A 6,000-nucleotide genomic window follows, 5' to 3' on the forward strand; every position below is an offset into this window, starting at 1 on the left:
CAAACAGGAAGAGAAGAAGGAAAACAAACAGTGTATTCACACTCAATAGAGTCTGTGATCCCTGCTGAAGCTGTGAAAACAGAGGCGATCTCTTAAGTTTGACCTGAGGACACGCCCCACCTGAATGGGGAGATGCAGGATTCCGGATGCATGATGAACTCTCCACTGAGGTTCCCTGTGAGAGGGAAAACAAAAAGTAAAGAACATGGCTGCATGGTGCCGGGGGAAAAGTGGTTCACATATTCAACAATTTTCAGCCACGTATGGATCATAGCCAAGGCGCTGTACCAGGTGCTGTCACAGTCTTGCTGCACAAGACAGACTGAAAAGCAAGGTCAAATGACTGGTCCAAGTTCACACAGCAGGTGGCTGTGAGAGCCCACTTGACTTCTCGTTCTACTCCACTGTCCCGCATCCACCATTGATGTCCATTCTTTCTTCCGGAAGGAGATATCTTTAAGTCACTGGGACTGGAAAACAGGCTAACAGAGTAAAAAGTAAAGGCTTTGGAACTGGAATAATCTGAGTTCCAAATCTCATAACTTCATTTACAAGCTGGGTAACCTTGGGGAAGTGACTTATCTTCTTTAAACTTCAGCTTCCTCACAGACAAGCAGGTGTTCTGAGTTGGAGCTCATACTTTCTGGGGGAGACAGCCAAATATAACATGGCAGTGGGATCAATAAATAGGGAAAGGCGGGAAGTGGGGACCTGGGTTCCAGTCATGGCTCCATCTCTAATGAGCCATGGGCCCTTAGGCAAGTTTCTTAAACTCTCTTGCTTTGGTTTCTTTATCTGTAAGTCAATAGGTTGGACTAGATCATCTCTGAGGTTGTTCCAAATAGAAAGTTCCAGTAATTTATGAAAGTAAGTTTGAATGTAGTCCAAAATTTATTTAAATGTTTGTGATTCTGCCTTTGGATGGGTTGGTGAACTAAAGTGAGCATGGGGTAGTTTCTGGTGGTTTTTGTAGGACTGTAGAGGTGGGAGGGGTGCGGAGACAGAAGCAGCAGAATCTGGGTCCTTGGACATGTGTAGCCACTTCCAGGAGAAGCTGCCCTGCAGGATGTAAGAACTGTGTCTCCACTTGGTAAAGCTGCCCTCTGGGGATATGGCTCACGGGTAACAGTGATGGCCAGTATTTATGTAGTGCTTACTCTGTCAGAAAGAGCACCGTGAACTTTCCTTGTAGGATCTCATTTAATTCTATGACGTACATAAATATAATTGTTACCATCTTTCCCTTGGGATGAGGAAATGGAGGCTCAGAATGATTAAACAAGTTACCTAAGTGGCAGAATCTGGACTCGAACCCAGCTCCAAAGCAACGACATTTCTATTGCATGAACTTGTAAGCTGCTAAAGGAAGCACCATCTGAAGTTTGAAGTCCTCTCTTTGACTAGGCTCTCTTAGAAACAGGAAGTAGAATTTTGCCAAAAATGCAAAAATAAACAGGTCTCTGGGGCATCGAGCATAATTTGAAATTCAGAACTCATGACAGGTATCACCTTTGCTTGAGTCTGGTTGGTCCCCGTAATGCTAGCTGTGGAACCACAGGTTGGACTCCCAGGGAGCTCCTGCAGCAGGAATGCATTACATGTCCACAAATAGCATTGATTTCAAGGAGCATGTGTGTGGTGTGTGAGTGGTGCAGAGTAAGGGATATGGATGATGGAGAAGAGAAAGGTGATGTCTGGTCCTGACAAGAAGCAAAGTCTTCACCAAAGAATGAGATTTAATTGGCTGCTGAAGGAGAGGAATTATTTTCACTTTTAATATAATTACTTAAACATTATGTCTGATCACTGCTTGAAAAAAAGAAATATAGAAAAATAGTAAGAAAGTTTAAAAATATCTCAGGTCCCACCTCTCAAAATAACCATTGTATGCATTTGGTGGACATAATTCCAGGCTTCTAGACTAATAGACGGATTGAGGGCTGGGACTTGGGAAGGTGGACAATATGAGTGAAAGCATGACTTTTCACTGTAAAACTTAATATCCAAACCATATTAATGTATTAGCTATTCAATAAAAAAAGAAGAGATAGGTGTATAGTTGGAAATAATTTTTATGGAAATGTGATCTTATGCACAATTCAAAAACCAAAACCCATTCAATTTGCCTTGAACCCAACTTGAAGAAAAAGAAATGAAAGGAATCTCTGAATTCAAATTAATGTTTCTTTAATATAAGGTATATTATTTCAAAAAAAGGTGCCTTTAAGTTCAAGAAGATGAAGTATGAAATTTCAGGAGTAATTATGCTTTCCAAAAGTGCAATGTCTCCATTTTAGACAGGACTGATTAATTCCTTCCTCTGAAATGTGATAAAATTTACATGTCTTGTTTCTCACATTTTCCTTCCTCCATTTCCTGATTTGGGTTAGCATATTTTTATTTTTACATTGTTAAGGATTAAATATTTTTTTCTTCTTTTTGACAAAATCAAAACCCAAGTTTTAAAGTTGTTTAGTTAGATCTAAATTAAAGGGTTTAAAATGTTTGTCACTGGGTCTTTTACCTTGGTTATCCATTTTGTATTTCTTTATTTTGATTCATTTCTTGGATGCCAGGATTTCATAATGTAATGAATTCCTATTCGTTCCTCCCGAGAGCACATTCTTCTCTTTTCTCTTTCTGGTAGTTCTCAGTTTCCACTGGGGATCCATGTAGTTCTGAGGAAACTAGCTCTTCCTTCAACTCCAGATATGGAATCCGTGACCCAGGCCGAGCCAATCAGAGTCTTCTCTTTTCTTGGTGAGGGTTACCTCTACGACCTAAAGTGATATAGTCAGAGTAAAGTCTCAGGACTTTTTGCTGGAAATATTGTGACATAGAACTCGCTTTCTCAAGATTGTGTGATAGGATATGAATCACAGAACTACTGCAACTTTTTTTTTTTAAAGGAAGTTAACCTGAAAATCAAGTCAATACACAGAGGAGGGCAGAATAAACCAAACTGCAGGGAACTGGTGCTGGATCCCTGATGACTCATGGATCCTTGGATCAGGAGGCACCTGAAGCCTTCTTTACGACTAGACTTTTCATTTACAGGAGCTGCTAGATCTTTGTCTTCGATTTCCGAGTTTTCTGTTGATTGCACAATGAGGAGTACTAGTTGGCACAATTGTGAAGGTAGCACTGGAAGGAGTATTACTGTAGAGGCAATGGCTGAACGAAGCTTCAGAAGCCAGAGAACAGACAGCATGTGGTCTAGTCTTTGGGGGTTTAGCTTTTTCTCAGGTTCCAAGGGGCTTTATTCCTGCTAAAGAGGAGTAGAACATTGTAGTGACAGCTTGCCTATCACAGTATACGTTATTTCCTAAAGAAAGATTTTATGTGGTGCAGGGAAAATGCAGAGAAGCCAAGAAGAACCCAGTGGGAGAGCTGGAAGATGGGGAAAAGGACTTGTCCTGGCAAACAGAAGGAGCCTATTTCATTCCCCTGTGGAGTCCTTAGTTTTATTTATTTATTTATTTTTATTTCAGAACAACCTTTTATCACTTCTGTTAGATGTCACCCGTAAGCTCACTCTTGCCAGCAGAGTGGCCTTTTCTGATTTTTCTACAGCAAGGAGCAAGGGCCTAAAATGTTGGGTTATTTCTCAAGCAGGGACAAGTAGGAAACAATTGCCAGTTCTCCATTTTCTTCTGCTTCCATCTCCACTCCTTCCCACGCACTTCTTCCAAGAAACTCTGTGTAGTGCACAGCTCCAGCTATGCCATCTCTGTGCTCCCAAGCCTCATTATCTACAGATCAGACTCTGCAGGTGCATTTCCCATTCTTACCCTTCACACAAATAAAATAAAAAATCGTGGTCCGATGAAACAAAAACATTCTTCATATTTCAAGTAACACTACAGACTTCTAGTTCCCAGTATAATACAGTTGTTGCCAGCAAAATGGCTAGAAAAGTTAGAAGGCAGTCACAGCTGGCAAGGCGACCAGGACTTGAGAGGACTAAGTCCCAAGGAAGAGGGACTGACACAAGAAGGTGGGGTGGCGTTTTAAGTGACTTTTAATCTCAGGGCATTTTTCAATTTTGAATTTGAAGCAAAGGGCTCAGGCAGGAGGCAGCTACTAAGAAGCAGAAAGACCATAGAGATTTTGATAGTCTTACGGGGCTGGAAAGATAAAAAGTAGATACTCGAAGATAGAAGGAAAATGAAAAGAGAGGGCTGAAGACCTGATCCCAACACTCCATCAGACTCCCCATCCCTCAATATATGCCAAATTCTGAAGTGGCCTATGACAGGAGACTAATAAATGTGGCTCTAAAACACAGAATGAAATTTTGTTAGCATTATAATGACAAAGAAAAAGGATTAGAATTCAGGACCAAGCAGGTAGAAAAATCTTCAGTAAACACTCAGGCTCTTCCTGGTAATTCCAGAAAGGGGAGACAAACCAGAAGGGATAGATCCTTGCCATAATTACAAATCTTCTTCGAATCAGCTTAGTATTTGATTAGTGGAAGTTGAGAACCCCTAATCTATCTGCTTAGCAAAGGAAAGGGTGAGCTTTTTCAGGAGGAAAATTACATTATTCAGAGTCTTGACAATTTTTCATACAGAATTCAATAAAACATTACGAGGATCAAATGACCAAAATCTAGAGAAAAACCAGACACTAGAAAAGACATACAGAGGCAGTAAATAGGTCAAAAATTGTGTAAATGGAGTTCCAGAAGGAGAGGAGAGAGAATGAGCTGAAATAACACTGAAGAGATAATAGGCAGGAATTTTCCAGGTTTAATAATTCCTGCAAACTTCAAGAGGAAAAGAATCAGAAGAAAACCACATTTAGCTTTAGTTATTAAACTCTGAAAAACAAAACAAAGACAGGACAAAGAGAAAATCTTAAAAATAAGCAGAGAAAAAGAAGGAATAAACTTACTTTTCTTAAGAAATAATGGTAGCCAGAAGACAATGGAATAGCTTTGTTAAAGTTCTAAAACATTTTTTCAAGTTAAAATATCCTTCAAATGTTACGGCCAAACAAAGGCTTTTCAGACAGAAAAAAAAAAAAAGAATTAGTCACTCGCAGACCTACAGTAAAATAAATACTGAAAGGAGTTCTTTGGGAAAAAGAAAAATTATTCTAGTCTGGAAAGGACCTGAAAAGTCCAGTCCTTTCCTTTGTCCCTGGGAACACAAAACCCCCTACTATCCAGTAGCGTGGAGCCCAGTGGTAATCTGTGTAAAGTCTGAGCATTGCCTAACACAGAGCGGGCACTCAATGCATAAATGGGATCTATCAAAATTCACCAAACTGTACAACTGAAATATGTGTAGTTTACAGTACAGAAATTATACAATAACCTTGTTTAAAAATTTTTTAAATAAATGAAAGGGATAATTGCACTGTCACTATATTTCACCTAAAATTTTACCTTTCTTGTCTTGTTGGATGAAAGATAATAGAAAAGTTTGTTTGTTCAGATACATAAAGAAGTCTTCGAATTGTACAAAGTCTAAGTTGGGAGGGTAGTGGTCTGGTTTAAGGCGTCAGGACAAAGGGGTTGAAGTCTGTATCACCTTGTGGTAGCCAGCCTCCAAGATGGCCTCCCAGTGGCCTCCACTTCCTCTATTCAAATCCTTGTAGAGTCTGCTTCCTCAATGTACCAGGGTTGGTGTGTGGGACTGACAGCCTATGGTAGATTAACGATATGTCACTTCTAACATTAGATTCCTTAAGATATTGCGGCTTTCATCTTGGGTACTTTATTCCTTCCTCTTTCAGATGATGTACTCTGAGGGAAGCCAGCAGCCATGCCGTGGGCAGTCTCATGGTAGGAAACTAAGACTTCCAGACAATGGTCACATCAATGAGCAGAGAAGTGAGTCCTTTGGCCCCATCAGGTTTTCAGGTGATTGAGGCTCTGGCAGACAACCTGACTGCAACTTCATGAGAGACTCTGAGCCAGACCCACCCAGCTTAGCAGCTCCTGGATTCCTGATCCTCAGAAACCATGTGAGAATATAAATGTTTGTTATA

This window comes from Vicugna pacos, chromosome 10 (genome assembly GCF_048564905.1).
Source record: "Vicugna pacos chromosome 10, VicPac4, whole genome shotgun sequence".
Lineage (NCBI taxonomy): Eukaryota > Metazoa > Chordata > Mammalia > Artiodactyla > Camelidae > Vicugna > Vicugna pacos.